This window comes from Bos mutus, chromosome 21 (genome assembly GCF_027580195.1).
Source record: "Bos mutus isolate GX-2022 chromosome 21, NWIPB_WYAK_1.1, whole genome shotgun sequence".
In the NCBI taxonomy this organism is placed as follows: domain Eukaryota; kingdom Metazoa; phylum Chordata; class Mammalia; order Artiodactyla; family Bovidae; genus Bos; species Bos mutus.
Genome location: NC_091637.1, coordinates 7,905,603 through 7,933,559, shown reverse-complemented (window position 1 = coordinate 7,933,559; position 27,957 = coordinate 7,905,603).

Here is a 27,957-nt window from a genome sequence, read left to right as displayed (position 1 = left end):
TGGAGGGACTACTAGAGTACCATGGGGAAGAAGAAAGGCAAAGAGGCCAAATGTTCTGTGGGACAAAAAGGTCGACCAGCTGTCCCAGGTGGATACAGCCACCAGGGACAAGTAAGCCCTGGTGCCTGCCCTCAAGGGATCTGGGTGAGTTCAACTTTGTCACGTGAGAAGTGTCCAGACGGGGTCAGAGGCAGGAGCTGCGGACTCACAGATGATGAGCGCCCACCTCCCTCTGAGCGAGCGTATTCTCATCCAATCTGGGAGGTATTTGTCATCTGATGTGGAGTTCTCTGAAGTGAAGTTTCCTGCCCAAGGTTGCAAAATCAGTGAGCAACACAGCCAGGATGAATTTGAGAAAGCAGCTCTAAAATCATCCCATTTTATCCATTTAAAGGATCATCTCCTCTTATCTGGGGCTTCCCAAATGGGTAAGGAATCTGCCTGCAATGCAGAAGACACAAGAGACTCAAGTTCGATCCCTGGGTGGGGAAGATCCCCTGGAGGAGGGCCTGGAGAATCCCATGTACAGAGGAGCCTGGTGGCTACAGTCCATGGGGTCGCAAGATTCAGGCATGACTGAGCGACTAAGCATAGTACAGCACTCCTCTTAGCTAGCTGAAGAGAAACTAACAGTAATCAGCCAACCAGCATTTACTGAGGACCTACTGCACATGAGATGCTATAGAGGTTTATGGTCAAGATGTCTGACCAAAGTGACTAGGATCCTAAGGAGAATCAGACAGGGTAGTTATGGATACTAGGTAGTTATGAGATATCACAGCATCCACAACTGGTCCACCTACTCACCTCCAACCTGTTTTTCAGGGTGTGAGGATGCAACTGTGGCCCAGAAAGGTGAAACGACTTTGGTTGTGGAGTCTTTGACTCGCAGCCCAGGGGTGTCTGCAGCAGCCAGTGCATCAGGCTGCAAATGGTAAGAACGCAGTATGGATGCCAGTCCTGAGGATGTGTGACCTCAAACAGAGCAGAACAGATTCTATGCAGTGGAGCAGGATGGCTCTGGGGAGGAAAACAACTAGAAAAAAAATGATTGCACTGATCTGGGGCAAAGAGGTAGGACAGTCTCATCCATGAAATTATTATTTTCCTGCCCCACACATATTAGAGTATATCAGTATCAATATGCCTTTCAAGTAATCAGTCACGATGCAGCCCAATAGTTCAGTTCAGTTTAGTCACTCAGTCATGTCTGACTCTTTGCAACCCCATGAATCGCAGCATGCCAGGCTTCCCTGTCCATCACCGACTCCTAGAGTATACTCAAATTCATGTCCATTGAGTTGGTGATGCCATCCAGCTATCTCATCCTCTGTTGTCCCCTTCTCCTCCTGCCTTCAATCTTTCCCAGCATCAGGGTCTTTTCAAATGAGTCAGCTCTTGGCATCAGGTGGCCAAAGTATTGGAGTTTCAGCCTCAGTATCAGTCCTTCCAATGAATGTTCAGGACTGATTTCCTTTAGGGTGGACTGGTTGGATCTCCTTGCCGTCCAAGGGACTCTCAAGAGTCTTCTCTAACACCACAGTTCAAAAGCATCAATTCTTCGGTGCTCAGGTTTCTTCACAGTCCAACTCTCACATCTGTACATGACCACTGGAAAAACCATAGCCTTGACTAGATGGACCTTTATTGGCAAAGTAATGTCTGCTTTTCAATGTAATGTTTCTGCTGGCTCCTCTGTCCATGAGATTTTCCAGGCAAGAGTACTGGAGTGGGGTGCCAGTGCCTTCTCCATCCAAGGAATAAGCGTCTTTTAATTTCATGGCTGCAATCACCATCTCCAGTGATTTTGGAGCCCAAAAAATTAAAGTCTGACACTGTTTCCACTGTTTCCCCATTCATTTCCTGTGAAGCGATGGGACCAGATGCCATAATCTTAGTTTTCTGAATGTTGAGCTTTAAGCCAACTTTTTCACTCTCCTCTTTCACCTTCATCAAGAGGCTTTTTAGTTCCTCTTCACTTTCTGCCATAAGGGTGGTGTCATCTGCATATCTGTGGTTATTGATATTTCTCCCAGCAATCTTAATACCAGCTTGTGCTTCTTCCAGCCCAGCATTTCTCATGATGTACTCTGCATATAAGTTAAATAAGCAGGGTGACAATATACAGCCTTGACTTACTCCTGTTCCTATTTGGAACCAGTCTGTTGTTCCATGTCCAGTTCTAACTGTTGCTTCCTGACCTGCATACAGGTTTCTCAAGAGGCAGGTCAGGTGGTCTGGGATTCCCATCTCTTTTGGAATTTTCCACAGTTTATTGTGATCCACACAGTCAAAGGCTTTGGCACAGTCAATAAACCAGAAATAGATGTTTTTTTTCTGGAACTCTCCTGCTTTTTTGATGATCCAGCAGATGTTGGCAATTTGATCTCTGGTTCCTCTGCCTTTTCTAAAACCAGCTTGAACATCAGGAAGTTCACGGTTCGCGTATTGCTGAAGGCTGGCTTGGAGAATTTTGAGCATTACTTTACTAGTGTGTGAGATGAGTGCAATTATGCTGTAGCTTAAACATTCTTTGGCATTGCCTTTCTTTGGGATTGGAATGAAAACTGACCTTTTCCAGTCCTGTGGCCACTGCTGAGTTTTCCACATTTGCTGACGTATTGAGTGCAGCACTTTCACAGCATCATCTTTTAGGATTTGAAATAGCTCAACTGGAATTCCATTACCTCCACTAGCTTTGTTCGAAGTGATGTTTCCTAATGCCCACTTGACTTCACATTCCAGGATGTCTGGTTCTAGGTGAGTGTGAGTGATCACATCATCATGATTATCTGAGTTGTGAAGATCTTTTTTGTACAGTTCTTCTGTGTATTCTTGCCACCTCTCCTTAATATCTTCTGCTTTTGTCATGTCCATACCATTTCTGTCCTTTATTGAGCCCATCTTTAAATGAAATGTTCCCTTGGTATCTCTAATTTTCTTGAAGAGATCTCTAGTCTTTTCCATTCTATTGTTTTTCTCTATTTATTTGCATTGATTACTGAGGAAGACTTTCTTATCTCTCCTTGTTATTCTTTGGAACTCTGCATTCAAATGGGTATATCTTTCCTTTTCTCCTTTGCCTTTCACTTCTCTTCTTTTCACAGCTATTTGTAAGGCCTCTTCACACAACCATTTTGCCTTCTTGCATTTCTTTTTCTTGGGGATGGTCTTGATCACTGCCTCCTGTACAATGTCATGAACCTCCATCTATTGTTCTTCAGGCACTCTGTCTATCAGATCTAATTCCTTGAAGCTACTTGTCACTTGCACTGTATAATCATAAGGGATTTGATTTAAGTCAAACCTGAATTGGTCTAGTAGTTTTCCCTACTTTCTTCAATTTAAGTCTGAATTTGGCAATAAGGAGTTCATGATCTGAGCCACAGTCAGCTCCCAGTCTTGTTTTTGCTGACTGTATAGAGCTTCTCCATCTTTGCCTGCAAAGAATGTAATTAATCTGATTTAAGTATTGACCATCTGACGATGTCCATGTGTAGAGTCTTCTATTGTGTTGTTCGAAGAGGGTGTTTGCTATGACCAGTGTGTTGTTTTGGCAAAAGTCTATTAGCCTTTGCCTTGCTTCATTCTGTACTCAAAGACTAAATGTGTCTGTTACTCCAGGTGTTTCTTCACTTCCTACTTTTGCATTCCAGTCCCCTATAATGTAAAGGATATCTTTTTCAGGTGTTAGTCCTAGAAGGTCTTGTAGGTCTTCATAGAGCTGTTCAACTTCAGCTTCTTCAGCATTACTGGTCAGGGCATAGATTTGGATTACTGTGATTTTGAATGGTTTGCCTTGGAAACAAACAGAGATCATTCTGTTGTTTTTGAGATGGCATCCAAGTACTGCATTTTGGACTGTTTTGTTGACTATAATGGCTACTCCATTTTCTAAGGGATTCTTGCCTGCAGTAGTAGATACAATGGTCATCTGAGTTAAATTCACCCGTTCCAGTCCATTTTAGTTCACTGATTCCTAAAATGTTGATGTTCACTTTGATAAAACACCTACCTACACATGCACACACAGCCATAGTCTCTCAGGATTCCTGCTTCTGCAAGAGATGATATGTGTGTGTGTTAACTGCTTAGTTGTGTTTGACTCTTTGCAACCCCATGGATTATAGCCCACCAGGCTCTTCTGCTCATGGGCCTTCCCTGGAAAGAATACTGGAGTGGGTTACCATTCCCTTCTCCAGGGAATTTTCCCAACCCGGGGACTGAACCCAGCTCTCCTGCATTGTAGGTGCTTGCTTTACCATCTGAGTCACATGTTTTCAAGAGATAATAGGAACTCAGTAATGCACTGTCCACTATTTAAGGATGTAATTAACACAATACAACATTATGAATGACACACTATTTTGGAAGTGGAATCAGGAAGCTTGGGAGCAGGAGAAAAGAAGAGGAAACTCATAAAATAATTATCATCCATTCTTTGAGTATCCCATGAGTGCCTCTGCAGCAGACCCTGGTGCTTGCCTGCCTAACAGCTGTTCCCCCTTCACCTCACTCTGTGCCATCTGAATTCTGGCTTTGTATCGGGACTGTGTGCTCTACCAATGTCATGAGTCATGTAGATTCTGCTTAGGATGGCAACACCATTCTCCTTTGTCAGACAACCAGATTCTCAACCTCCACTGTCGTTAGAGTGGAGGGCCCATATGATTCAGTTCTTACCTATAAGGTTTTATGGGGAAATCCTCTAGTTAGGAAGCTTCAGGGGCACAAGACTGGCCCACTGGATGGACCTCCCTCACTGCTGTCTTGCAGGCTCATCCCGAAGTGGGATGCCTCATATTGCACGCTCATAGCAAGCCCAGCTATTGGAGAACTGAACTCAACATCTACTTCTTCCATTAGCTGGTCCTGAGGATCCCCCTTGCAGCCATGAGTCTGAGCTGATGGAGATGCAGAGGACTGGTGGTGCCAGTTGCTCTGAGAACGTGCGTCACCTGCTCATGAAGCTTTCTTGGTCCCGCTCCCAGACGCACCACTGTCACCTTATGCCTTGGTGATCCAGATGGAACCAAACTCACTCTGGGAAGATGTGGTCACCTGGTGATATCCAATGTCAGCTGCTCTGCCTCTGCTGGGTTTTCTGGTGGCTCAGACAGTAAAGAATGTGCCTGCAATGTGGGAGACCTGGTTTTGATTCCTGTTTGGTGAAGATCACACAGAAGAACCATACAAAAAAGATCTTCACGACCAAGATAATCATGATGGTGTGATTATTCACACTCACCTAGAGTCAGACATGCTGGAATGTGAAGTCAAGTGGGCCTTAGGAAGCATCACTACAAACAAAGCTAGTGAAGGTGATGGAATTCCAGTGGAGCTATTTCAAATCCTGAAAGATGATGCTGTGAAAGTGCTGCACTCAATATGCCAGCAAATGTGGAAGACTCAGCAGTGGACACAGGACTGGAAAAGGTCAGTTTTCATTCCAATCCCAAATAAAGGCAATGCCAAAGAATGCTCAAACTACCGCACAGTTGCACTCATATCACACGCTAGTAAAGTAATGCTCAAAATTCTCCAAGCCACGCTTCAGCAATACATGAACCATGAACTTCCAGATGTTCAAGCTGGTTTTAGAAAAGGCAGAGGAACCAAATTGCCAGCATCTGCTGGATCATCGAAAAAGCAGGAGAGTTCCAGAAAAAACATCTATTTCTGGTTGATTGACTATGCCAAAGCCTTTGACTATGTGGATCACAATAAACTGTGGAAAATTCCAAAAGAGATGGGAATCCCAGACCACCTGACCTGCCTCTTGAGAAACCTGTATGCGGGTCAGGAAGCAACAGTTAGAACTGGACATGGAACAACAGACTGGTTCCAAATAGGAAAAGGAGTATGTTGAGGCTGTATATTGTCACCCTGTTTATTTAACTTATATGCAGAGTACATCATGAGAAATGCTGGGCTGGAGGAAGCACAAGCTGGAATCAAGATTGCTGGGAGAAATATCAATAACCTCAGATATGCAGATGACACCACCCTTATGGCAGAAAGTGAAGAGGAACTAAAATGCCTCTTGATGAAGGTGAAAGAGGAGAGTGAAAAAGTTGGCTTAAAACTCAATATTCAGAAAACAAAGATCATGGCATCTGGTCCCATCACTTCATGGGAAATAGATGGGGAAACAGTGGAAACAGTGTCAGACTTTATTTTTTTGGGCTCCAAAATCACTGGAGATGGTGATTGCAGCCATGAAATTAAAAGATGCTTACTCCTTGGAAGAAAAGTTATGACCAACCTAGACAGCATATTAAAAAGCAGAGACATTACTTTGCCAACAAAGGTCCATCTAGTCAAGGCTATGGTTTTTCCAGTGGTCATGTATGGATGTGAGAGTTGGACTGTGAAGAAAGCTGAGCAACGAAGAATTGATGCTTTTGAACTGTGGTGTTGGAGAAGACTTTTGAGAGTCCCATGGACTGCAAGGAGATCCAACCAGTGTATCCTAAAGGAGATTAGTCCTGGGTGTTCATTGGAAGGACTGATGGTGAAGCTGAAACTCCAGTACTTTGGCCACTTGATGCGAACAGCTGACTCATTTGAAAAGACCCTGATGCTGAGAAAGATTGAGGGCAGAAGGAGAAGGGGACGGCAGAGGACAAGATGGTTGGATGGCATCACTGACTCAATGGACATGGGTTTGGGTAGACTCTGGCAGTTGGTGATGGACAGGAGGCCTGGCGTGCTGAGATTCATGGGGTCACAAAGAGTCAGACACGACTGAGCAACTGAACTGAACTGAACTGAAGCCTCTCCAGTATTCTTGCCTGAAGAATTCCATGGACAGAGGAGTCTGGTGGGCTACAGTCCATGGGGTCACAGAGTCAGACATGACTGAGAAACTAACACACTGCCTCTGCTAGGGCCAATTGCATGTCGGGATCTTTGTCTCAAGTGGTTGATAATTCCTGATGCAGATGCCCTAGAACCCTAGGTATGTACATGGGTATATACCCGTGGCCTTGCCCTAGAACCCTAGGTATCCATCTACATGATAGACAGATATCTATCTGGTTCTCACACTGCCTGGGAGCTCTTCCATCACAGTTACGATAGGGGCTGCTCAGTAGCTTGAACCACAGCCTGAAACTGCTACAGCCCTTTCCTGCTCTGCAAGAAGCAATCATTTGTTCTATTCTTTGAAAGAGCTGTCACAGTAAGCAAAAGACCACTGCTGCTGCTAAGTCACTTCAGTCGTGTCTGACTCTGTGCGACCCCATAGACGGCAGCCCACCAGGCTCCCCCGTCCCTGGGATTCTCCAGGCAAGAACACTGGAGTGGGATGCCATTTCCTTCTCCAATATAAGACCACTAGACCCCTGCAAACTTTACTGGTGTGGCAGCCTCCTGAATTTCTATAGGGTCAATCTTACTCTCTGGAGTTCATGTGTCTTACCAAGGACTTCCATGCATCTTCTTGCTCATCAGTTGCCAAGGAGGCCCTCGTGTTTTCACACTTTGCTTTACATTGTTGATTAATCACCCTCCGCCTCTCATTGTCATTCTCTGATGCCTTGGTAGCCCCATTAATAGCCTTATAATTTCTAACTTTTCAAGCTTTACCAGACTTCTTAGATGTTGTGTCCACCTTCATCTGGCCATCCCAGCCCAGCCTGTGCAGTACAGCAGTGCCCAGGCCAGGACCATCAGACTCCGCCTATCACAGGGGAGGGTGCTTTCACTGTTCCTTGGCCAGTAGTGACCCAGCCCCCAAATCCTATTTTTGAATCTGCTTCCTCAGATCACTGTTAGCACCAACAGCTGTTGGTCAAGCTCCCCAGAAAACAGGCTGTGATGGCCCTGAAACTGAGGTGTCTCTAACTGAGGCAAGTTTGCCTGGCCTTCAGTCCCCATCAACCAGTCCTTGGATGCAGACTGCCTCCAGAGAAGGGATGCAGCCATGGGTGAGATACATCCCGTAAGACCCAGAGAGGACAATGCCTGGAGAGGGACATGATTCCAGTGGTCAGCAGGCAGCACCCCCAGAAATAAAGGGAACAAGGGCCTTGGTCTTAAAGGGAGACTCAGGCACCATTGCCAGCACCCACTAGAGCATCTTAGTCTAAATAAATCAAAGAAACTTGTAGAAACCATAACACAGAGGTGAGGAAAGAAGAATAAAAGAGAAAAGCACATAAAAAGGAACCAAGCAGGATCTGAAGGAGCCTCCTCAAGACAGACCCCACCCCATATCCTCTGCCATCACCCCTCTCTGAAAATGCCTAGATAACAATATCTGATACACATTTCCTGAGTTGCTTTACAGATGCTCAAGGCACCAAGCAGAAGAAATTTACTTGATGACCATGAGTGGTAGCCCCCAGACCTTCCCCTGCCTAAGAGTTGATCATGTTAACCCCTGAGACACCACCTTGTTATCTCACTATCAACCAGTCAGAGAACTGTGCACAAGCTAATCACAATCCTTGTGACCCCCTTCCCTGGTGCGTGAGTGTTAAGTCGCTTCAATCGTGTCCAACTCCTTGCAACCCTATGGACTTTAACCCACCAGGACCCTCCATCAGTGAGATTCTCCAGGCAAGAATACTGGAGTGGGTTGCCATGCCCTCCTCCAGGGGATCTTCCCGACCCAGGGATTGAATCCTCACTTCCTAAGTCTCCTGCATTGGCAGGCAGGTTCTTTACCACTAGTGCCACTTGGGAAACCCCACCTTGTCTTTAAAAAGGCTTTTCTCAAATCCATCTAGAAGTAAAGGCTTTCTGAGCACTGGCCTTCTCAGACTCCTTACACAGAGCACTGTGATAAACGCCGGATTTTCCTTCACCACAACCCAGTGTCAGTAAATTGACTTTATTGCTTATGGGCAAGTGGACCCATTTGGATCAGCAACAAAAATTTGCCCCAAAGATGCCACACATCTATTAAACAGGAGCCACAAACTTGGTTGTAAGCTTCTCAGAGATGGTAACAAGAGGAAAGGTGATTGTCTTCAAGATTCACACAATCTATACGACAAACGTGTCCTACACCCTCTAGAACGTGAAAGTCGCTCAGTCATGTCTGACTCTTTGTGACCTCATGGACTATCCAGTCCATGGAATTCTCCAGGCCAGAATAGTGGAGTGGATAGCCTTTCCTTTCTCCAGGGGATCTTCCCAACCCAGGAATCAAATCAGGGTCTCCTGCATTGCAGGCAGATTCTTTAGCAACTGAGTTATCAGGGAAGCCCACACGCTCAAGAGCATTACTGTTTTTCTTGTGGGTGAACTCTAAAACATATTTCTCCTCTTGATCCTGATAGATCATGGACTCCATAAACTGGATGAGAAGGCCAATAGCACCCCTATGGGCAGAGTAACAGCGAGTGTTTCACGACAACTGCTCACTGCCCACCTCGAGGCTTATCTCAGGCACAGCACTGAAGAGCAGCAGGACCAAAAAATTAAAAGTCTGTACACGAAACTCTTCCCAGGCAATTTCATCTCAAGTTCCACCTTCTCAGAGAGAAATGTATGAAAACATTCTCAGAGCACCTGTCTATCCGTTGGTAAATTTTTTAAAAAGTAGGTACAATAATTGCAATAATCTGTTGCATTTTTAAAACATTTGTTCAGCAAACAGTCTCTAAAAAAAAGCAAATCATTTTCATCTGGTTCAAAGGTTGGTAATAAATTAAGCCTTTCATGCTCATAGAAAACGATTTTGTGTTTTATTTCCAAATCTTCCCCTGTCAGCATTGAGAGAAACATATTTATGGGGAAAAAAAAAAAAAGCAAAACAGATGATCTGGCTGCGGTGTTGAACGAGGGCCACATCTGTCTCCAAGAACCATGAGCCATTTACTGGGATAAATCTCCGTGTCCCAGAAATGACAAGGCACTGGGCTCCTGGGCCACCTCCTCATAATGGCCCGTGTTTCCAGCTTCCTTTCCCACACAGGGACACTCACAACGGCTCCAGCCACCCCACTGGCCCCCGCCATCTTGGGACCCCTGTCCCCCTCTTCCCTTGGGGACTCAGTCCTGCTTCCTTTCCCCGCAGGTCATCGACATACCCACAGTCTTTTCCAGTTTGGGGAGGCCAGGCGTTAATCTCCCCATATTTTACTGCATTCCAAGTTTATTTTTTTTCCCCTTTTGAAGGTCTCTGACCATTTCCAAGAGTCAAAGCATAAGTGGTGAAACTGGGAACATTTTCCTCTCAGATGAGAGGCTTAAATGTGGCTTAAATTGGAGCCACATAACCAGCACTGGAGAGGAAAGCGGAGCCTCAGCAGTTCTACCATGCTCTCCCTGGGAGACAAGCCCAAGCCCTTCTTGATCCATGGAGGTGACAGAAAAGCAATCCCCAGGCTAAAGTCTCACTGAGACCAGTCACAAGTTCCAAGTGCAAAGGGAACAGAAAGTGTCCCTGAATGAGATCAGCCACAGACTTTGGGCAGGGGCAGCATGGGAAAGAGCATGGGGTAGGATTTATACAAAACTGAATGCCACGTGCCCCTCCCCTTATCTTTGTGGGCTTCACTTCGCTGACCTGTTAACAAAGATGATAACTACAAAGCCCGCCTCCACATTTGTTGTGGGGATGAAAGGACATCTGGTCTTCACGGTTTGGGTTCTTATCTTAGCAGACCATGAGACCAAGTCTCAAGGAATGAAGCATTTCCTGCCATATCTGTAAAGAAGGATGTCACAGCCATCAGTGATTCCGTCCCTCTAAATGTGGATTTCTGAGCCCTGAGGGTACCCAGGAAGAACAAGGCCTGCTCCCTGGCAGCCATGGGGCTGCCACCACTCCCTGTGCTAGCACTGAGGATCTGGGGGTAGGGCGGTGGGGAGGTGGGGTATCTGAAAAGATAAAGGCTACTGGCCCCAGACAGCTGAGATGCATATGAAAGGAATGGTTTCAGTAAGCCCAGACTCTTACATCTTCCCATACATAGATGAGTGCTAAATTCCTTAATTTGAGATATCTGATTTTCCTTAATTAACAATAATCATTTGATATTCAGACTACCCACCCCTTGTTGCAAGCTTCCATATAGCCTGGCTCCTCCCCTCACCTCCTTGGAGTTCTCTCAGGGTATTTGCGATGCTGTTTCCAGGGCTTGAGGTCCTAAAAGAGTGAGAAAGAGAGAGTCAAGTCTCTCAGTTGTGTCTGACTCTTTGCAACCCTGTGGACTGTAGCCTACCAGGCTCCTCCATCCATGGGATTTTCCAGGCAAGAATACTGGAGTGGGTTGCCATTTCCTTCTCCAGGGGATCTTCCTGACCTAGCGATCGAACCGGAGTCTCCCGCATTGCAGCCAGACACTTTACCATCTGAGTCACCAGTGAAGTTACTAAAGTCCTAAAAATTCCCGCTAAATAAAACACAGCTCTCAGCTTTTAGGTTGTGCCTATTTCCTTTATTCAACAAGGGCGAGACGGATTTGGAGATAAACCTGTGTCAGTCTTCCAGCCTGACCCTATTCCCACAGACCAGGGGGTTTAGACGCAGGAAGGCACTGTCTCACAGTCTGTAGTCCAGAAGTTCAGGATCAAGCTGTCTGCAGGCTTGGTTCCCCTTGAGGACCGTGAGGGAAGCCTCTCTCCTTGGCTTGTACCTGACCATCTTCACACTTACTGTCTCTCCCTCTCTTCACATTTACTCTATTTCTGTCCCTGTCCTAAGTTTCCTCTTCTTAAGGACACTGTCACACAGGATTAGGTCTGCACTCACGGCCTCATTTTAACTTACAAAAATGTGGACAAAGAATGCCACCTGCCATATCAGTAAACAGCCATCAAACCTTCAGCCACTGATGCCCGACTGTGCACCCTGAAGGGATTCAGGATGGAGAAACAGGATACTAGACCTAGACAGCTAAGGGCCACATGGAAGGAAGGATTTCAGTGAGCCTAGAGTTTGTTGTTTCCCAACCTGAATCTCCATAGTTGGAGGGGAGGGGGTGCTGCTGTGGCTGAGGGCTTAATGGTCACAGCATCCTTCATTTACTGAAGGACCAGGGGATGTTCCATGTCCAAGGTCTCTAAGTAGTGTTCACAGCTGGATCTTTAATCCCTGACATAGGATGCCCACCTTTGTGAAAGCACATCCCCAGGGCCCAGGACCGCACAGGGCCCAGCTGACATCTCAGCACCTTCTCCAGGTGCTTCCTCCTCTCTTGAAAGGGCCTTTGGTAGAGGCACTTCCCCTGGCAGGGGGACATGTGCTTTTCCTAGGCCTAAAGATCCCCTTGTGTGTTGGTTGCTCAGTCGTGCCCAATTCTTCATGACCCCATGGACTCTAGCCCGCCAGGCTTCTCTGTCCACGTGATTTCCCAGGCAAGAATGCTGGAATAGGTTGCCATCCCTTCTCCAGAGGGTATTCCTAACCTAGGGATCGAACTGGGGTCTCCTGCATTGCAGGCAGATTCTTTGCGATCTGAGCCACCAGGAAAGCCCAAAGATCCCCTTAGGAGGGCTTTTAATTTCAGATTCCTAGGGCACACTCTATGTGGGTATTAAATTTATTGTGGGCACACTCTATTGTGCATGTAAGTGCAGATTCCTAGGCACACTCCTTAGGAATGCTGATAGAGACGCTTTAGACTCTTTCCTAGCATTTTTATCCAACTCAACTGGCAATTCCCAGGCTCTTGGCCAGGAAGCCACAATGAGAGGAGGATCCTCTGTAGCACCCACTCTTGGCAGTGCCTGTTTGCTTCTGAAGAAATCAGTAACCACCTGCCTACAGTGCCCCTCAGGCCTCGACACACACAGTCGCACCCTGGCATTGCCAACTCAGTCCCCAAGGGACTTCCGCTTACAGGCAACAGGCCTAACCCCCTCAGGCAGATAACCGTACTCCAACTTGCATCATAAAGTCTTATCCCAAGTACCTTTTAACTCTGAAACTCAAGACACCAATCTGGGCACAATCGGGAGACAGAAATCTGATGAGAGATGGCAAATTGGGGAAAGAATTGCCTGCCCCAGAACAGGATGGGAGGGTTAATATAAAGAATGGTTATGCCCTTGTATATAGGTAACAAGGACTTGAAGGGCGCCCAAAGGGAGCTCAAGGAAGGACACGCCTCCCCGAGGCTGGGATTCAGACCTCATTGGATAAGGTGTGGTGTCGGACGACTGGATGATGGAGAGGTTCACCTGGATGCCCAGGCGTAGCTGGTACACCAGCGAACGGCAAGCGGGAAGCCGCCTTCAGGATGCAAGCTGACAGCGGGCACAGAGGGGTCACAGTGCCCAGAGTCCACTCACAGGTGAGCTAATGCCAGGCCTGGGTGTGTGTCTGCACTGGGACGGCTCCAGAAAGGTGGCCAACAGGCCGGGGTGTGTGCAGTCTAGGCGCAGGGCTGGTACAGAGACCCACAGACGTCCTCCACAGCCACACGTGGGACCACGGCAACTGGAGACGCCAAGCGGAGCTGCTTCCTCCTGCGATGGCCCACCGGCGCCCTCTACTGGCAAAGCCTAACACTGCGGTCAGCGTAAAGGAGAAAAGCCCTTGTAAAGGTATTTTTCTAACACTGCTGTCAGAGTAAAGGAGAAAATGGGGCCTCAAAGGTGAATTTGGAGTTGAGAAGAAAAAAGTTGCTAATCGGTAGTGTCAAAAAAACAATGGGGGGATGAATTCATGCCAGGGCACGGTGAAAACTAACAACCCTAAAATGTTGACTTTTCCATCATAGGAACCACACAGTACAGATGTGTTATGTCAGGAAAATAGGGGATAGAAGTGGATTCCTCTTCAAGGCAGGCACTGGTTTAAGATGGGTTCTTCAGCAGCTGTCTCAAGTTTAGGAGATTATGTCCTGTGCTTAAAATTGTAAACAAAAGAGTAGGAAAATACAATTGTTCTAGATTAGGTGGAAAATATCATTTCTATCCACTACTTTTCTTTCTTTCTGTGTGTGTGTGTGTTATGCACACACACTCCTATACACATGTATCAAAGGCAGGCCAGGAAAATAAACCTTGGCTTAGAATTAGGAAATACACTACCTTCTCAGGGGAAACTGTGGCTCAGCTGGTAAAGAATCTGCCTGCAATACTGGAGACCTGGATTCAATTCTTGGGTTGGGAAGATCCCCTGGAGAAGGGAAAGGCAACCCACTCCAATATTTGGGCCTGGAGAATTCCATAGACTGTATAGTCCATGGAGTTGCAAAGAGTCAGACATGACTGAGTGACTTTCACTGTACTTCGCTTCACTTCACTTCACTCAGGGGAACCAGCAGCAAATCCAAGAGACTCTGGGACACATTGCTCTTTCATTTGAGATGCAAGTTCAGTTCAGTTCAGTTCAGTCCCTCAGTTGTGTCTGACTCTTTGCGACCCCATGAATCACATCACGTCAGGCCTCCCTGTCCATCACCAACTCCCGGAGTTCACCAGACTCACGTCCATAGAGTCAGTGATGCCATCCAGCCATCTCATCCTCTGTCGTCCCCTTCTCCTCATGCCCCCAACCCCTCTCAGCATCAGAGTCTTTTCCAATGAGTCAACTCTTCACATGAGGTGGCCAAAGTACTGGAGTTTCAGCTTTAGCATCATTCCTTCCAAACAAATCCCAGGGTTGGATCTCCTTGCAGTCCAAGGGACTCTCAGAGTCTTCTCCAACACCACAGTTCAAAAGCATCAATTCTTTGGTGCTCAGCCTTCTTCACAGTCCAACTCTCACATCCATACATGACCACAGGAAAAACCATAGCCTTGACTAGACGGACCTTTGTTGGCAAAGTAATGTCTCTGGTTTTGAGTATGCTATCTAGGTTGGTCTTAACTTTCCTTCCAAGGAGTAAGCGTCTTTTAATTTCATGGCTGCAGTCACCATCTCCAGTGATTTTGGAGCCCAAAAAAATAAAGTCTGACACCGTTTCCACTGTTTCCCCACCTATTTCCCATGAAGTGATGGGACCAGATGCCATGATCTTCGTCTTCTGAATGTTGAGCTTTAAGCCAACTTTTTCACTCTCCACTTTCACTTTCATCAAGAGGTTTTTTCATTCCTCTTCACTTTCTGCCATAAGAGTGGTGTCATCTGCATATCTGAGGTTATTGATATTTCTCCCAGCAATCTTGAGTCCAGCTTGTGTTTCTTCCAGTCCAGCATTTCTCATGATGTACTCTGCATATAAGTTAAATAAACAGGGTGACAATATACAGCCTTGACGTACTCCTTTTCCTAATTGGGAACCAGTCTGTTGTTCCATGTCCAGTTCTAACTGTTGCTTCCTGACCTGCATACAGATTTCTCAAGAGGCAGGTCAGGTGGTCTGGTATTCCCATCTTTTTCAGAATTTTTCACAGTTTATTGTGATCCACACAGTCAAAGGCTTTGGCATAATCAATAAAGAAGAAATAGATGTTTTTCTGGAACTCTCTTGCTTTTTCCATGATCAAGCAGATGTTGGCAATTTGATCTCTGGTTCCTCTGCCTTTTCTAAAACCAGCTTGAACATCAGGAAATTCACAGTTCACATATTGCTGAAGCCTGGCTTGGAGAATTTTGAGCATTACTTTACTAGTGTGTGAGATGAGTGCAATTGTGCGGTAGTTTGAGCATTCTTTGGCATTGCCTTTCTTTGGGATTGGAATGAAAACTGACCTTTTCCAGTCCTGTGGCCACTGCTGAGTTTTCCAAGTTTGCTGGCATATTGAGTGCAGCACTTTCACAGCATCATCTTTCAGGGTTTGAAATAGCTCAACTGGAATTCCATCACCTCCACTAGCTTTGTTCAAAGTGATGCTTTCTAAGGCCCACTTGACTTCACATTCCAGGATGTCTGGCTCTAGGTCAGTGATCACACCATCATGATTATCTGGGTCATGAAGATCTTTTTTGTACAGTTCTTCTGTGTATTCTTGCCACCTCTTCTTAATATCTTCTGCTTCTGTTAGGTCCATATTATTTCTGTCCTTTATCAAGCCCATCTTTGCATGAAATGTTCCCTTGGTATCTCTAATTCTCTTGAAGAGATCTCTCGTCTTTCCCATTCTGTTGTTTTCCTCTATTTCTTTGCATTGATTGCTGAAGAAGGCTTTCTTATCTCTTCTTGCTATTCTTTGGAACTCTGCATTCAGATGCTTATATCTTTCCTTTTCTCCTTTGCTTTTCACTTCTCTTCTTTTCACAGCTATTTGTAAGGCCTCCCCAGACAGCCATTTTGCTTTTTTGCATTTCTTTTCCATGGGGATGGTCTTGATCCCTGTCTCCTGTACAATGTCACGAACCTCATTCCATAGTTCATCAGGCACTCTGTCTATCAGATCTAGTCCCTTAAATCTATTTCTCACTTCCACTGTATAATCATAAGGGATTTGATTTAGGTCATACCTGAATGGTCTAGTGGTTTTCCCTACTTTCTTCAATTACAGTCTGAATTTGGTAATAAGGAGTTCATGATTTGAGCCACAGTCAGCTCCTGGTCTTGTTTTTTTTGACTGTATAGAGCATCTCCATCTTTGACTGCTTGGGTTTCTCTTACCTTGGGCGTGGCGTATATTGTCACCCTGCTTATTTAACTTCTATGCAGAGTACATCATGAGAAACGCTGGACTGGAAGAAACACAAGCTGGACTCAAGATTGCTGGGAGAAATATCAATAACCTCAGATATGCAGATGAAACCACCCTTATGGCAGAAAGTGAAGAGGAACTAAAAAGCCTCTTGATGAAAGTGAAAGAGGAGAGTGAAAAAGTTGGCTTAAAGCTCAACATTCAGAAAATGAAGATCATGGCATCCGGTCCCATCACTTCATGGGAAATAGATGGGGAAACAGTGGAAACAGTGTCAGACTTTATCTTTTTGGGCCCAAAATCACTGCAGATGGTGACTGCAGCCATGAAATTAAAAGACACTTACTCCTTGGAAGGAAAGTTAAGACCAAGCTAGATAGCATATTCAAAAGCAGAGACATTACTTTGCCAACAAAGGTCCGTCTAGTCAAGGCTATGGTTTTTCCTGTGGTCATGTATGGATGTGAGAGTTGGACTGTGAAGAAGGCTGAGTGCCGAAGAATTGATGCTTTTGAACTGTGGTGTTGGAGAAGATTCTTGAGAGTCCCTTGGACTGCAAAAAGATCCAACCAGTCCATTCTGAAGGAGATCAGCCCTGGGATTTCTTTGGAAGGAATGATGCTAAAGCTGAAACTCCAGTACTTTGGCCACCTCATGTGAAGAGTTGACTCATTGGAAAAGACTCTGATGCTGAGAGGGGTTGGGGGCATGAGGAGAAGGGGACGACAGAGGATGAGATGGCTGGATGGCATCACTGACTCTATGGACGTGAGTCTGGGTGAACTCCGGGAGTTGGTGATGGACAGGGAGGCCTGGCGTGATGCGATTCGTGGGGTCATAAAGAGTCGGACACGACTGAGTGACTGAACTGAACTGAACTGATTGTTGATATATAAGATTATATAAATTTTAAGTGTACAATATAGTGATTCAGAACTTTAAATGTTATACCGCATTTGTAGTTATTTAAAATATTGGCTATGTTCCCTGGAGTTTGTGCCTTTTGGTCTCCTACCCCCATCCCTTCCCCCCTTCCCTCTTCCCTCTGGTAATCATTAGCTTGTTCTCTGTATCTGTGAATCTTTTTTTTTTTTTTTTTTGGTTATATTCACTAGCTCATTGTACTTTTTAGATTCTCTATATAAGTGATATCATACAGTATTTGTCTCTATCTTTCTCACTTATTTCACTTAGCATAATAACCTCCAAGTCCGTCCATGCTGCTGCAAATGGCAAATTTTCATTCTTTTTCATGGCTGAGTGATATTCCATTGGTCTGTGTCTACTTATCTACCAATATCTCTCTATATACATATATACGTATATATATTTGTATGAAAAAAAAGTGAAATTGTTAGTCACTCAGTGGTATCCAACTCTTTCTGACCTTATGGGCTATTATAGCTCATCAGGCTCCTCTGTCCATGGGACTTTCCAGGCACAAATACTGGAGTGGGTTGCCATTTCCTTCTCTAGAGGCTCTTCTCAGCTCAGGGATCAAACTGGCACCCCTAAGACTCCTGCCTTGGTGGGTGGATTCTTTTAACACTGAGTCACCTGAGAGGTCCATATGTATTCACGCTACACCTTCTTTATTAATTCATCTGTTGATGGACACGTAGGCATCATTTCATTTCGACATCATAGATTGAGCAACATGTATTTTGGCGGGGGAGGAATGGTCTTTAATTCACTCACTCATTCTACAAAGATTGAAAGTACTACAGTGTGCCATGCAGTGTGCTAGGCAGTGGAACTAGGGAAGTATACCCACTCTTTTAGAACATACATTGGAGAAAACAATGGCTGGATTCAAGGGCAAATAGGTGGCTCAGTAGCCAGACGAACAGCTCTACCCAGCCGGGGGTGATGGCGTGCAGGCCATATCAAGGGAACTTTCTATCAGGCCACTGTGGGGCTTCCAGGATAGTCTTAGTTTACTCTTATTTACATCACTTCACTTATTTTATTTTTTGCTTGTGACATATGCTCTCCATATGTGCAGATGACTAAAGCTGGAAGGAATTTGGAGGGTGGGCTGTGGAGAACTGCTGACAGATCCCCCACAGGCACTGACAGACTAAAACGATGGGGCGATGGGGCGAGCCCCTTTAGATGAAGTTTAGCAAAGATATACCCGCCCCGAGAAATAATCAAAGAAATGCTGAAAGGGAGACAGGTGGCCTGGGCACAGCAACTCATAGGAGAGTCAAAAATGAGTTTGTTAGTGGAATTTGGGCTCCCTAAATGACCATCGTGATTCTCACCGGGGAGCTGGGTTCTATAGCACTGTGTCATCCTGGGTTTCTTTTTACCTCTCTGATGGTGAGGGGAGGGATCTCTTTTTTTGCCATTGTTGCTGTTCTCCAAAGCTTTGTCCCCACCTCATTTCTCCTTACTCTCTCCCATGCTCACCCAACATCGCTTCAGGTTACAGTCCCAGCCGGCCATGTCCCCACACCCCAGGGCACACCCACCCTGAGCTCTCTCCAGTACTTTGCTGTTCCACGGGGAGACCAAAGTCAGCAGCTCAACACATCGACAGGTATTAAATACTGGAAACTTGCTAGGATAGCAAATTTCAGGTACTTTCACACACACACACACAGCAACTATGTGAGGAGATGTATAGGTGAATAATTTTGACTGTAATCACCATGTCACTCTGTACATGAATATCACATCATCTTGTACATCTTAACTATACACAATTTTCATTTAATTTTTTTAAACCAAGTTGATAAGTTCAAAACCCAACTTCTGGTCTTTGCCTGAAATCTGTTCCACCTTCTCTCATATTTCTCATTTCTGTGGTTGTACCATCACCAGTCATCAACAGACAAACTGGTATTTGTCCTTTGTGCCACATTTACCCTCACCTTACACACCCAATCAGCTATTCACTGAGTGAAAATTCCTCCTGCAGCAATATCCTTCCTCCTGTCCTTCCCACTGTGTGGGTCTTGGTTCAGCCCCTCAGCATCTGACACCAGATTCATGGCTACAGAATCCTAACTTTGTCTATTTGACTCTAGGCTAACTTAGCTCTAATTCAGCCTCCCCTTTTCCAGAAGAGAAGTGTCTGAACATAAGTCTGACCATTTCACTCTCTTGTGAAAATCCTTCATGGAAAGTTCATAATGCTATACTTGGCACAGATGACAAGGTGCTCTGTGGTTTGGTCCCTGCTCTATTTTCCAATTTTATCTCCTCCCTACTACATTCACACCCTTCATTTTAGTCAAGCCAATCTTCTGCAGTTTTCCTATGATGGTCTTTTGGGCAAAGCCCATGCCTTGAATATCTTTATATTCATAATACCTCTCACAGCACTGGATACGTTCTATAAATGCAATACACTGTGGAATAGATGGATTAATAAGTGAATTAATGAATAATATACTGAGGACCCAAAGACAAGAGTAGCCAATGCAGTTTGGAGAGTTCAGAGAAACCCTTGCCAAGTAAGTGACATTTGAATGAGTCTGAAAGCATCTGTGGAAAAAACATGCAGGCATCAAGAATAGCATATTGGAATGGTTTGGAGGTATGAGAAAGCACAGCAAATTCCAGAATTTTCTGTGGTTAGGTGGAGGTGACAAAGATGATGCAGAAAAATAAGAAGAAGGCAGATAATATGAACCCTTTCATCATCACAGGTAGGCATTGCAATCTCACATGCTAAAAGGGGTCAGACAAGCAACCAAAATGTATGCAGAATATAGAAAAGAGAGGCAAGGGCTGGTCCTCCTTAGAGTTCCTGTCCCAGAGAAAAAAACTTCCAAAGTTAGTATTACAAATGGGTATTGATCTGGTGAAATAAAAGATATCTTCAGGTCAGATTCTATCTGCAGGACACCAGTTTAGATGATGGGGAGTATTGAAAGAATCATGTGATCAGCTGGGATTTTGAGAAGATTGCCCTGGCAGGAGTTTCTAGGAGTAAGGCAGAATTAGGGTGGGGTAATGGCAGAAAGTGAAGAACTAAAGAGCCTCTTGATGAAGGTGAAAGAGGAGAGTGAAAAAGCTGGCTTAAAACTTAACTTTCAAAAAACTAAGGTCATGGCATCTGGTCCCAAAACTACGTGGCAAATAGATGGGGTGAAAATGGAAACAGTGACAGACTTTATTTTCCCAAACCCCAAAATCAAGGCAGACAGTGACTGCAGATATGAAATTAAAAGAGGCATGCTCCTTGGAAGAAAGCTATGACAAACCGAGGCAGTGTATTAGAAAGCGGAGACATCACTTTCCCAAAAAGGTCTGTCTAGTCAAAGCTATGGTTTTTCCAGTAGCATGTGCAAATATGACAGTTGGACCATAAAGAAGACTGAGTGCCAAAAAATTGATGTTTGTGAACTATGGAGTTGGAGAAGACTCTCGAGAGTCCCTTGGACAGCAAGGAGATCAAACCAGTCAATTGTAAAGGAAATCAACCCTGAATATTCATTAGAAGGACTGATGTGTGAAGCTGAAGCGCCAATACTTTGGCAACCTGATGCGAAGAGCTGATCATTGAATTAGACCCTGAAGCTGGGAAAGATTGAAGGCAAGAGAAGAAGGGGGTGACAGAGGATAAGATGGCTGGATGGCATCATTGACTCAATGGACATGAGTTTGGGCAAACTCAAGGAGATAGTGAAGGACAGGGAAGCCTGGTGTGCTGTAGTTCAGGTGGTTGCAAAGACAGTGCTCAGCCATGACTGAGCACTGAGCGACTGAACAGCAGCAACAACAACAAAGGTAGAAAGAGATGGATGAAGAGGGTGCTATGGAATCACTGGGATAAGAGATGACAGAGAATGAACTGGGGCAGTGGTGATGGGCATGGAGAAAAAAAGAGACAGGTTCCACAGGTACCTAGAACTTAGAATCAATGACAATGGAAGATGAAATGTGGCGATCCTCTCAACAGAGGCACTTATGATGTATTAATTCATGGTGCCCTCTTTCCTGGAGCCATGGTCTGTGTATGTGCCCAAAGCATGAAGACAATTAACAATTTCTGCAGTTCAGTCTGAATAAATCATGTTGACTTTTAAAAGTGCAATCTAAAAGGAAAAAAAAAAATTTTTTTTTTTTTTTTTTTACCTTTTGGAGAACTAAATCCGATTATCATGCAATCAACTCTCTTCTCCATTTTCCAGCTTTTCTAAACTAATCAGCACTTTGCCAGCTTACACATCTCTATTACATCCCCAATGGGTGGCTGGGAATGCGAGAGGCAGAGGGTCATCAGGGCTGCATTGCTGGTGAGTGCTCTGCCAGAAGGGGGAAGGGGTTCCCTCAGCTGGGTCACCATGTTAGCATTTATCCCATCCAAGACTGTGTTCCTCATCTACTGTTTTCTAATGGATTGCCCTAAGCCCATCAGCCTGTATTTATCACTGTTTGGTAGCTTTCTGTGAGACATGGTTTCCTCACTTTCATTATTTCTGCCAGGAGTAATAAACCCTTTTCTGATATCACCTTTGTATTTCTTTAAGTCAGTAAGCATTGGCAGACCCATGAGGGGGGTCTCTAGACCCAGAGCAGACCTGGGCAGGACAGGCTCTCAGCTGGACAGTATGCCCCAGACTCATCTCCAAGCTAGCAGGACCCAACCTGTCATAGATGAACCCCAAGTAGAGGCTATACTCAACTGCCATCCCGGGTGACCTTATCGTTCTGAGATGCAGACTTGTGGCCAAACTTTCCCCATTATCTCATCTTAAAAGGAAAATTTGAGGGAGCTGTAGTAGACGCCATTAGTACCCATTCCTATCCCCTTAGCACTCACCCTCTAGTATATGTCCAGGGATTCTTTCTGTAAGCACCTTCTATCCCCTGCTTAGGGCTTTCTCTGGCCAAAGGAGCTTGCCACCTGATTGCTTTCAATCTTCTGCTTATTAGTAGAGCCTATTTGGGGGAGCGGGGAATGATTCCAGCTCTAGGAAAGGATGGAAGTCAGAGAGTTAATGCCTGTCCCTGTGAGCAGCTCTCAACAGTGATGGATGGGAGATGGAGGAAAAATAACCCAGCCCACTGAGGCATGTTCTACACAGACTCCCCGAGGGCCATAATAGAAGGAATCCCAGCTGCCCACAGTGGTCATTTACTTATTAAGGCATCCTATATCAACTTACTTCTCTTCCCTGCCTTTCATTAGGACCTATGTTTCTGTCTAAGGAAATATCTTTGCTTCCTGAGATGTCTTCCTTAAATAAACAACTTAACATCCAAATCCTTGTCTCAGGGTCTTCGAGAGAATCTGAATCAGAGACTAGAGCTATAAATAACTTCTCATTAACGTTAATTTTTAATTTAAGTATAGTTTATTTAGTGTTGTGTTAGTTTCAGGTACACAGCAAACTGCTTCAGTTATACACATGCACACACACACACATATATATATATATTCTTTTTCAGATTCAATTCCTTTATAGGTTATCACTAAGTATTGAGTATAGTTTCCTGTGCTATGCAGTAGGTCCTTGTTGGTATCTATTTTGTATATAATAGTGTATATATGTTAATCCCAACCTCCTAATTTATCCCTCACCCACTTTCCCTTTTGGTAACCATAAGTTTGTCTTTTTGTCTGCAGATCTATTTCTGTTTTGTATATAAGTTTATTTGCATCTTTTTTAGATTTCACATATGAGCAATATCATATGGTATTTGTCTTTCTCTTTCTGGCTTACTTGATTTAGTTTGATAATCTCTAAGTCCATCCATTTTGCTGTAAGTGGCATTATTTCATTCTTGTTTATGGCTGAGGAGTATTCTATTGTATATAATCTCATTAATTTTAGATCATTCCCAACCCTACAGTTTTGGCTTCCCAATTATCTCATGACTACATTCACTTCTCTACACATTGTTCAAAGCCTCATCCTTTCCCAATGTGACATAGAAATAGCTCTTTAACTCATTTTCCTCTCTTTATCTATGGCCCCTTTCCATTTCTTTCCTCCCCTGCTGCAGTCTTCTCTGTAAACGTCAAATCTCATCATGTCATTGATTTAATCCTTCAAAAATTTCCTATTGACTAGAGAAATACTTTCAGACTAAAGTATTAGTCTGAAATAGAGAAATACTAAAGAGAAATACTTTCAGACTTATAGTCTAACCTATAAGACCTCTCCCCTTTGATTTGGCCATATCCTTCATATCCAGTCCATAACATGTTCATACACAGAGTTCTGGGGTCAGAGTTCCTCTGCCAAAAACTTCATTTTCCTCCTATTGATACTTCTTCATGACCCCATTGGTCTTTATCCATTAAAAGCAAGCAGGGAGCATGCTGTCCTCTTGAATTTGTTTTTGAAAGCTTTATCTTTCCTGTTGTCATGAAGGTTTTATGGAATGTAGAGCATTTGTTTGATCTTTTGGTGCTAAACCTAGGGGAGGATTCAGCTCCAGAATGCAAGATGCTGAGAGTCCCCATGAAGAAAATCAGAAAGAATGTCACAAGATAAGCCTTTCTCAACAGGGGGCAAAGTTCACAGAAGCAGGCTGTCAAAACTTACCCCTGATAATGTCAAAAGAGGTCATGGTAGGAGGAGAAATCTGACCTTCAGAGAGAATTGTAAACTTCAGTTGAGTGAGGGTTATTTCTCCTACCATTTCTTGAAAATCCTGGCAGGAAGGATCTACCCCTTGCTCCCAGAATGTGGCAGACTTCATAATACCAACAAAAACACTCTAAGACCTTGTAATCAGTCAAGTTTTCTTTCTCTCTTACCTCAGAAGGCATAGAACCGTGGTTCTGACGTAAGGATCCTGCTAGTAGATTCTACATGTGGATGTATGGACACACACGCATGCATGCACATTGCTTTTCATGGAATTGTCTCAGTAACTCATTGAGGTGCTTGCCTCGGTTTTGTTGTTTCTAAAATGGGGGAAATAATAGTATCCACCTCATTAGGGTATTTTAAGGAAGAAATGATTTAATATATGTCAAACAGAACAACACCAGGCACATAAGGGCTGAAGCTTATCTTTTCTTCATCATTATATTTGCCATCATCATCAATATTTTATGCTTAAAAAGAAGGGAAATGACACAGAGCTGTGTGCTTAGTCACTCAGTCATGACTGACTCTTTGTGACCTCATGGACTGTAGCCCACCAGGCTCCTCTGTCCCTGGGAATCTCCAGGCAAGAATACTGGAGTGGGTTGCCGTGCCCTCCTCCAAGGGATCTTCCCAACCCAGGGATCGAACCTGGGTCTCCTGCATTGCAGGCAGATTCTTTACCATCTGAGCCACCAGAGAAGCCCTGGACGCATAGAGAACTGAATAATTTGTTCAAGATCCAATAGCTGTATCAGAACAGGAGTTAATACTCATGCTTGCACCTGTCTGTTGCATTGCCCTCCAACTGTAACTGAACTCAGAGCTCCCACAAATGCAATAGTTTTCCAGGTGCAATACTCTGCACCTTTGCATATGCTATTCCCTCTGTCTGCAAACACCTATTGATCCTTTTAAACTCAACTTTTCTGTGTCCCCACAGAACTATGGTATCTTATGGGTTACAAGATTATGAACTCTTTATTTATTTATATTGGAGGCTAATTACTTTACAATATTGTAGTGGTTTTTGCCATACATTGACATGAATCAGCCATGGGTGTACATGTGTTCCCCATCCTGAACCCCCCTCCCACCTCCCTCCCCATCCTATCCCTCTGGGTCATCCCAGTGCACCAGCCCTGAGCACCCTGTCTCATGCATTGAACCTGGACTGGCGATCTGTTTCACATATGATAATATGCATGTTTTAATGCTATTCTCTCAAATCATCCCACCCTCGCCTTCTTCCGCAGAGTCCAAAAGACTGTTCTATACATCTGTGTCTCTGTTGCTGTCTCTCATGTAGGGTCATCGTTACCATCTTTCTAAATTCCATATACATGCATTAGCATACTGTATTGGTGTTTTTCTTTCTGACTTACTTCACTCTGTATAATAGGCTCCAGTTTCATCCACCTCATTAGAACTGATTCAAATGTATTCTTTTTAATGGCGGAGTAACATTCCATTGTGTATATGTACCACAGCTTTCTTATCCATTCATCTGCCAATGGACATCTAGGTTGCTTCCATGTCCTGGCTATTATAAACAGTGCTGCGATGAACATTGGGATACATGTGTCTCTTTCAATTCTGGTTTCCTTGGTGTGTATGCCCAGCAGTGGGATTGCTGTGTCATATGGCAGTTCTATTTCCATTTTTTTAAGGAATCTTCACACTGTTCTCCATCATAGCTATATTAGTTTGCATTCCCACCAAGAGTGTAAGAGGGTTCCCTTTTTTCCACACCCACTCCAGCACTTACAGTTTGTAGACTTTTGGATAGCAGCCATTCTGACTGGTGTGAGATGGTACCTCATTGTGGTTTTGATTTGCATTTCTCTGATAATGAGTGATGTTGAGCATCTTTTCATGTGTTTGTTTGCCATATGTATGTCTTCTTTGGAGAAATGTCTGTTTAGTTCTTTGGCCCATTTTTTGATTGGGTCGTTTATTTTTCTGGAATTGAGCTGCAGGGGTTGCTTGTATATTTTTGAGATTAATTCTTTGTCAGTTACTTCGTTTGCTATTATTTTCTCCCATTCTGAAGGCTCTCTTTTCACCTTGCTTATAGTTTCCTTCGTTGTGCAAAAGCTTTTAAGTTTAATTAGGTCCTATTTGTTTATTTTTGCTTTTATTTCCATTACTCTGGGAGGTGGGTCATAGAGGATCCTGCTGTGATTTATGTTGGAGAGTGTTTTGCCTATGTTTTCCTCTAGGAGTTTTATCATTTCTGGTCTTATGTTTAGATCTTTAATCCATTTTGAATTTATTTTTTATGTATGGTGTTAGAAAGTGTTCTAGTTTCATTCTTTTACAACTGGTTGACCAGTTCTCCCAGCACCACTTGTTAAAGAGATTGTCTTTTCTCCATTGTATATTCTTGCCTCCTTTGTCAAAGATAAGGTGTCCATTGCCTCCTTTGTCAAAGATAAGGTGTCCGTAGGTGTCTGGATTTATCTCTGGGCTTTCTATCTTGTTCCATTGATCTATATTTCTGTCTTTGTACCAGTACCATACTGTCTTGATGACTGTGGCTTTGTAGTAGAGCCTTAAGTTAAGCAGGTTGATTCCTCCAGTTCCATTCTTCTTTCTCAAGATTGCTTTGGCTATTCGAGGATTTTTGTATTTCCATACAGATTGTGAACTTATTTGTTCTAGCTCTGTGAAAAATACCTTTGGTAGCTTGATAGGGATTGCATTGAATCTATAGATTGCTTTGGTTAGTATACTCATTTTCACTATATTGATTCTTCCAATCCATGAACATGGTGTATTTCTCCATCTATTTGTGTCATCTTTGATTTCTTTCATCAGAGTTTTATAGTTTTCTATTTATAAGTCTTTTGTTTCTTTAGGTAGATTTATTCCTAAGTATTTTATTCTTTTCATTGCAATGATGAATGGAATTTTTTCCTTAATTTTTCTTTCTGTTTTCTCATTGTTGGTGTATAGGAATGCAAGGGATTTCTGTGTGTTAATTTTACATCCTGCAACTTTACTATACTCATTCATTAGCTCTAGTAATTTTCTGGTGGAGTCTTTAGGGTTTTCTTTGTAAAGGATCATGTCATCTGCAAACAGTGAGAGTTTTACTTCTTCTTTTCCAATCTGGATTCCTTTTATTTCTTTTTCTTCTCTGATTGCTGTGGCTAAAACTTCCAAAACTATGTTGAATAGTAGTGGTGAAAGTGGGCACCCTTGGTCTTGTTCCTGACTTTAGGGGAAATGCTTTCAATTTTTCACTATTGAGGATAATGTTTGCTGTAGATTTGTCATACATAGCTTTTATTATGTTGAGGTATGTTCCTTCTATTCCTGCTTTCTTGAGGGTTTTTATCATAAATGGAAAAAATTAGAAATGAAAATGGAGAAATCACAATAGACAACACAGAAATACAAAGAATCATAAGAGATTACTATCATCAACTACATGAACTCTTTTAGAGCCTTCTTTGACCTTTCTTAATCATCTTTTTATTTCCAGCATATAGAAGACTATCTAGCATATGGTTAATCTCTAAATACATACTGAATAAATGTATGTATGAATATATAAATACATGAAGATATTGGCTTTATCCAAGAAAATGAGGCAAAAATATATTTCATTTAGGAACCTCGGTTGATACTTCCAAGAGCCTCCAGATTAAATTAGTCCCCTTCCCATACTTTATTTCTTGACTGAGTTATAAGGTGTCCTGGGGCAGAAGCTGGGTGTGTTTGTGGGAATGGAGAGGAGGGGTTTATCCAGTTCTTCTGGAAGGCTCTATAGTTCATGCTTTCTACAGAAGAAAGGTCATATTTCATACATGCATCCATACATTCATTCACTCATTCATGTGTTCATTCAGTAAATATTTATCTCCTTTATTCAATAAAT